The sequence below is a fragment of the Papio anubis genome, chromosome 6 (genome assembly GCF_008728515.1).
Source record: "Papio anubis isolate 15944 chromosome 6, Panubis1.0, whole genome shotgun sequence".
In the NCBI taxonomy this organism is placed as follows: Eukaryota; Metazoa; Chordata; class Mammalia; order Primates; family Cercopithecidae; genus Papio; species Papio anubis.
The window spans coordinates 136771251-136778872 of record NC_044981.1 but is presented as its reverse complement, the minus strand read 5'-3'; the positions used below and the strand labels follow the sequence as shown (position 1 = coordinate 136778872).

General features: G+C 35.5%; 1 pseudogene; it reads right to left on the bottom strand.

Moving 5' to 3' along the window:
* Positions 1-4589: 4589 nt before the first annotated feature.
* LOC116275366 lies at positions 4590-5164 on the bottom strand (annotated as a pseudogene).
* Positions 5165-7622: the final 2458 nt, after the last annotated feature.

The window sequence follows — 7622 nt, the reverse complement described above, 5'->3', positions numbered from 1 at the left end:
CTCAAGGATCTAGAACTAGAAGTACCATATGACCCAGGCATCCCATTACTGGGTATATACCCAAAGGATTATAAATCATGCTGCTATAAAGACACATGCACACGTATGTTTATTGTGGCACTATTCACAATAGCAAAGACTTGGAATCAACCCAAATGTCCATCAGTGACAGACTGGATTAAGAAAATGTGGCACATATACACCATGGAATACTATGCAGCCATAAAAAAGGATGAGTTTGTGTCCTTTGTAGGGACATGGATGCAGCTGGAAACCATCATTCTCAGCAAACTATCACAAGAACAGAAAACCAAACACCGCATGTTCTCACTCATAGGTGGGAACTGAACAATGAGATCACCTGGACTCGGGAAGGGGAACATCATACACCGAGGCCTATCATGGGGAGGGGGGAGGGGGAAGGGATTGCATTGGGAGTTATACCTGATGTAAATGACGAGTTGATGGGTGCTGACGAGTTGATGGGTGCAGCACAGCAACATGGCACAAGTATACATATGTAACAAACCTGCATGTTATGCACATGTACCCTAGAACTTAAAGTATAATAATAATAAAAAAAAAGAAAAGAAAATTAGAATGTTGCATTTCAGAATAACCTTGCAGAGTTTATGCTTCAGTGTTTTATAAAATGAAAATTTTAAATGTATACTGAAATGAACTTTTTGAACAGTCTTCAATTTTAGACCTAAACGCATGAATATTTTAGTGTTTTTCTTATTTTTTTAAAATTGGCATTTTATAAATAGACATACTTGTGGGGTACAATTTTGATGTTTTGATACATATCTATGATACAAAATGATCCAATCAGAGTAGTTAGTGTATCCATTACTTCATGCATTTATCACTTCTTTATGGTGAGAACATTCAAAAGCCTCTCGACTAGCTATTTTGTAATATACACTATTTTACTTTCAAACAACATCACCCTATTACTTATTCCTCCTATCTAACTTTGCACCTGTTGACCAACCTCTCTTCATCCTCTGCTTTCCAGCCAGTTTTATTCTCTTTATGATAGCAACTTTTTTTTTTTTTTTTTTTTAAGATACCACACATGAATGAGATAATGGGGTGTTTGTTTTTTTGTGTCTGGCTTATATAACTTAACATGATATCCTCCAATTTCACCCATGTTGTCACAAATTATAGGATTTCATTCTTTTTAATGACCGAATACTATCCCATTGTTTAGATACAGCATATTTTCTTTATCCATTTATTGATTGTTGAATGCTTAAGTTGATTCCATATCTTGGCTAGTGAATAACGCTGCAATAAACATGGGAGTGCAGGTATCTCTTCAGTATACTAATTTCATTTTGTTTGGATATATACCTAGTCTTGAGATTGCTGGATCATATGGTATTTCTATTTTTAATTTTTGAAAATTTTTAATTGATATGTAATAATTGTACATAGTTATGAATTTCAGAGTGACATTTCAATACATGTATACATTGTTTAATGACCAAATCAAGGTAGTTAGCATATCCATCATCTTGAACATTTATTATTTGTTTGGATTGTGAACATTCAGAATTATCTCTTCTAGCTTTTAAAATATATACACTAAATTATTATTAGTCATAGTCACCCTAGAGTGCCACAGGACACTAAAATGAACACTAGAACTTATTTCTCTTATCTAGCAGTAGTTTTGCATCAGTTAACAAACCACTCCCTATTTTCCTCTCCCCACTATCCTTCACAGCCTCTAATAACCTCTATTCTACTCTCTATTTCTATCTCAATTATTTTAAGTCTCACATAATAGTGAGAACATGCAGTATTTATCTTTCTGTGCCTGACTTATTTCACTTAACATAATGTCCTCCAGTCTTATCCACGTTGCAGGAAGGATTGTCCTCCAGTCTCATCTGTGTTGTTATTGATAGGATTTTATTCTTTTTTATGGCTGGATAGTATATAAAAATATTATATACATTTACATATATAATTTGTATTACATAATATATGATATATTTTAATATATTTATAAATATATATTTGTATATTTTAATAATACATAATAATATATTTTCAGCTAAACATATTACATATATATTTTATATATATAATACTTTCTTTAACCATTCATCTGTTGATTGATATTTAGGTTGACTCTGTATCTAGGCTATTGTGAATGGTGCTACAGTAAACAGGAAGGTGCAGGTATCACTGTGGTATACTGATTTCCTTTCTTGTTGGTAAATATCCAGTAGTGGGATTACTGGGTAATATAGTAGTTCTATTTTAAGTTTTTTTGAGAAACTTCCATAAGGTTTTCTATAATGGCTATATTAATTTACATTCTTATTAATAGTGTATAAGAGTGCCCTTTTCTCTACGTCCTCACCAGAATTTGTTATTTTTTGCCTTTTTGATGATAGTCATTCTAACTGGGGTAAGATGATATCTCATTATCATTTTCATTTGCATTTCCCTGATAAATAGTGATACTGGGCATTTTTAATATACCTGTTGGCCATTTGTCTGTATTTTTTGAGAAATGTCAATTAAAATCTTTTGCCCATGTTTTTGCTGTTGAATTTTAAATTCCTTATATATACCCTAGATATTAATTCCTTGTCAAATGTATAATGTATAGTTTGCAAATATTTTCACCAATTCATTAGATTGTCATTTCACTGTTAATAGTTTCCTTTGCTGTACAAAAACTTTTATTTTGATGTGATCTCATTTGACTCTTTTTGCTTTTGTCACCTTTGCTTTTGAGGTCTTTCTTAAAGAAATTGTTGCCCAGCCCAGTGTAATGAAGCATCTTCCCTATGTTTTCTTCTAGTAGTTTTATTATTTTGGTTTTACATCTAAATCTTTAATCCATCTTGAGTGAGAAGTAGTGGGGTAGTTTCAGTCTTCTGCTTGTGGATATCCAATTTTCCCAGCACCACTTATTGAAGAGACTGTCTTTTTCCCATTGCGTGTTCTTGATATTTTTGTTGAAAATCAGTTGGCTGTAGGTGCATGAGTTCATTTCTGGGCTCTCTATTCTCTTCATTGGTTTATCTGTTTGTTTTTATGACAGTACCATGCTGTTTGGTTACTATACCTTTGTAGTATATTTTGAAATCAGGTAGTGCGATGCCTCCAGCTTTGTTGGTTTTGCTCAGATATCTTTGGCTATTTGGGGTTTTTGTGGTTTTATACGAAGGTTGCTTTTTCTATTCCTGTGAAGAATATCATTTTGTATATTGATAGGGATTGCATTAAATATGCAGATTGCTTTGGGAAGTATGGGCATTTTAACAATACTAATTCTGCTAACTCACGAACACAAGATATCTTTTCATTTATTTGTGTACTCTTTATCAATATTTTATAGTTTTCAATGTATAGATCTTTTACCTACTTGGTTAAGTTTATTACTAGGTATCTTATGGTTTTTGTAGTTACTGTAAATGAAATTATTTTATTGATTTCTTTTTCAGATAGTTCACTATTAGCATATAGAAATGTTACTAATTTTTAGATGTGTATTTTGTATTCTGAAAGTTTACTGAATATACTTATTAGTTCTACCATTGTTTTGGTGCAGTCTTCAGAGTTTTCTCTATATAAGATGATATAATCTACAAATAGGAACAATTTGACTTCCTCTTTTCCAGTTTAGATCTCTTTAATTTTTTTCTCTTGCCTAATTGCTCTGACTAGGACTTCTAGAACTATATCAAATAGAAGTGGTGAAAGTTGGCATACTTGTTCCTGATCTTAGAGGAGAAGCTTTCAGCTTTTCTTTATTCAGTACGATGTTAGTTGTGGGTCTTTATTGTGTTGACGTATGTACTTTTTGTACCTAATTTGTGGAGAATTTTGATCATGAAAGAATGTTGAATTTTGTCACATGCTTTTTCTCTATCTATTGAAATGATATATGGTTTTTGTCTTTCTTTCTGTTAATGTGGTGTACCACATTTACTGATTTGCATATATTAAGCCATCATTGCATCCATGGGATGAATCTGACTTGGTCGTAGTAAATGATCTTTTTAATGTGCTCCTAGATTCAGTTTGCTAGTATCTTGTTGAGAATTTCTACATCTATGTTCATCAGGAATATTGGCCTGTAGTTTTCTTTTTGTTGTTGTTGTTGTTGTTGAGTCCTTATCCAGTTTTGAAATCAACATAAAGCTGGCCTGATAAAATGAGTTTGGAAGTATTCCTTCCTCTTCAATTTTCTGGAATAGTTTGAGAAGCACTGGTAGTAGTTCTTTTTTAGAACTAATTAAGCAGTGAAGTTATCAGACCCTTGGCTTTTCTTTGATTCAAGACTTTTTATTATTTTTATTTTTATTTTTTAGCTGCACCAAAGGCATGTCCTAGCTTTATTAAAGGGCCTGTGCCACTGAGTCAATATAAAAACACAAAAAATCTCATCAGTTTAATAACAATGAAGAACCCTAAAAATGGAAAATGAAGGGGGTAAGGGAAGAGATCTGCTTATGGCACTGAGCCTGGCCACAGGGTCCCCCAATATTGCTGTTGCTATGAGGTCAGGGGGACAGCGATTGTCCTGAGCCCCCATTTACCTGGGTTGAGGACCCTTACTTCTTCTGGGGTGTGCTCAGCTTCTGCATGCCCCTGATCTCGTCCAGCAGGCCAGAGTTGAAGGCCTCGGTAGGTTTGTAACAGTCAACCAGCAGCTCCTTGACCCTGGCAGCCTGGACATCATCACTCTCCATGTCCAGGAGTTCATCCATGTCAATCTCCAGTTCTGGTGTCGCCTCTTCCTGGCAGCTGGGGAGTCGTTTAGTTGCTCCAGGATCCACTCCTCCAGGTTGAAGCCCTTCGTAGCTCCTTGTGGTCATACTTGATGGTGACCTTCCCTTGGCGCCTCACTGGGCCTTCATCATCTGTGCTGCCCAGGCCCTCTCCTGTGGCCCTGGGGGGTGGGCTCTTAAAGTAAACACATGGTCCTGAGTCACCACTCCCCCTCCCTGGGGCCAGGGCCACTGTCTGCCATGGTGGCCACGAGGGCCATGTACGTGCATCATGTCCCTCCCTGCACCTGGACGCCCGCTGCCTGGCTCATGGCGGCTGGCTCAGGTTAGTCTGCTGGCTCTGCTCTGTGAGGCTCCACGGAGATTATGGCGGGGGCACCTGGGGACAGCTGCAGCATGTGGAACCCCCAGGTCTGGCCTGGCTGCACCCATGACTTTTTATTACAGAATCAATTTTCTCACTCTTTGGTCTGTTCAGATTTTCTATTTTTTTCATAATTTAATCTGGGTAGGTTGTACTCCAGGAACTTATCTGTTTCTTCTATGTTATCAATTTGTTGGAGTATAGTTGTTCAAAATAATTTCTTCTGTGTCTTTGTATTTCTGTGGTATCAATTGTAATGTCTAATTTTTCATCTTTTACTACTTTTGAGTCTTCATCTTTTTCTCAATATAGTTAAAGTTTCTCAGTTTTGTTTTTTTAAACAAACATTTCTTTTTGTTGATCTTTTTAAAAATTAAACTTTTAAGTTCAGGAGTACACGTGCAGGTTTGTTACATAGATAAACGTGTTGTGGGGATTTGTTGTACAGATTATTTTTCACCTAGGTATTAAGCCTAGTACTCAGTGGTTATTTTTCTGGATCCTCTGCCTCTTCCCACCCTCCACCCTTCCATACAACCCAGTGTGTGTTGTTCCCCTTTATATGTCCATGTGTTCTCATCATTTAGCTCCCACTTATAAGTGAGAACATGCAGCATTTTGTTTTCTGTTCCTGTGTTAGTTTACTAAGGATAATGGCCTCCAGCTACATCTAGTTCTTGTAAAGGACATGATCTCGTTTTTTTATGGCTGCATAGTATTCCATGGTGTATATGTACCACATTTTTTAAAAATTGAGAAGGAGTCTTACTTTATTGCCCAGGCTGGAGTGCAGTGGTGCAATCTCAACTCACTGTAACCTCTGTCTCCCAGGTTCAAGCAATTCTCCTGCCTCAGCCTCATCAGTAGCTGGGATTACAGGCACATGCCACCACGCCTGGCTAGTTTTTGCATTTTTAGTAGAGACAGGATTTTGCCATGTTGGCCAGGCTGGTCTTGAACTCCTGACCTCAGGTGATCTGCCTGCCTCAGACTCCCCAGATGCTGAGATTATAGGCCTGAGCCACCACACCTGGCCTGTACCATAAATTCTTTATCCAGTCTACCATTGATGGGTATTATGTTGATGGAATATCTTTGCTACTGTGAATAGTGCTGCAATGAACATATGTGTGCATGTGTCTTTATGATAGAATGATTTCTATTCCTTTGGGTATATTCTCAGTAAGGGTATTGTTGAAAGTGGGCTGTTGAAGTACCCGACTATAATTGCATTTCAGTTTCTCCTTTTAGGTCTAATAACATTTGCTTCATATATATGGGTGTTCCAGTTTGGGTGCATATATATTTACAATTGTTATATCATCTTGTTGAACTGATCCCCTTATCATTATAGAATAATCTTTGCCTCTTTTTACTATATGTGGCTGAAATTCTATTTTATTGTATATAAATATGACTATTCCTCCTTGCTTTTAATTTGTGTTTGTATGAGATCTTTTCCCATCCCTTTATTTTTAGTCTGTTTGTCTTTACTGCTAAGGTGAGTCTCTTGTAGGCAGAATATAGTTGGATCTAGTTTTTTTATTCATTCAGCTACTCTATATTTTTTAATCAAAGAATTTAAACCATTTACATTAAAGATTATTGTTAGATAAGAACTTACTCCTGCCATTTTGTTAATTATTTTATTGTTGTTTAATAGATTATTTACTCCCACATTTTCTTTTGTTGTATACCTTTGTGGTTTGGTGTGAAGCTTTTATCCTTCCTCTTTATTATTTGTGTATTTGCTATAATTGCTTTCTTTGTGGTTATCATTGGGCTAGCATAAAGAGTCTTGCCAAAATAGACTATTTTAAACTGATAGCAACTTAACTTTGGTCACATAAAAATACTCTGGACATTTTCCTCCTTTCAATTTAAATTTTTATTGCCTAATTTTTCTTCTCTATTACATGTTACTTAGTCACTAATTGTAATTGTTGTTGTTGTTGACCACTTTTACTTTAAACCTTTATGTCAGAGAATTGAGAGATTTATATAGCACCATTATATCACTGTGGTATTCTGAGTTTGATTTATGAATTGATTGCTACTGGTGAGTTTTATACCTTCACGTGTTTTCATGGTAGTAATTATTGTCCTTTTATTTTCAGTTGTAGCACTTCCTTAAGCATTTCTTGTAGGGTTTGTCTAATGGTGATGAATTCTCTCAGGCCTTGTTTTTCTGTAAAGGTCTTTATTTCTCTTTTATTTCTAAAGGATGGCTGTGTTGGATATAGTATTCCTGGCTGAAAGAATTTATTTGTTAAACTCTCTTTTAATATATCATTCACTCTCTTGGCCTGCAAGTTTTCTGCTAAGAAATCTGCTAATAGTCTCATGGAGATCCCCTTCTATATCACTTGATGCTTTTCTCTTGCAGCTTTTAGAATTATCTCTCTGTCTTTGACTTTTGACAGTTTGATTATAATATGCCTCAGAGAGGATTTTTTGGAAGTTGAATCTAATTGAGGAGCTTTGAGCTTCTA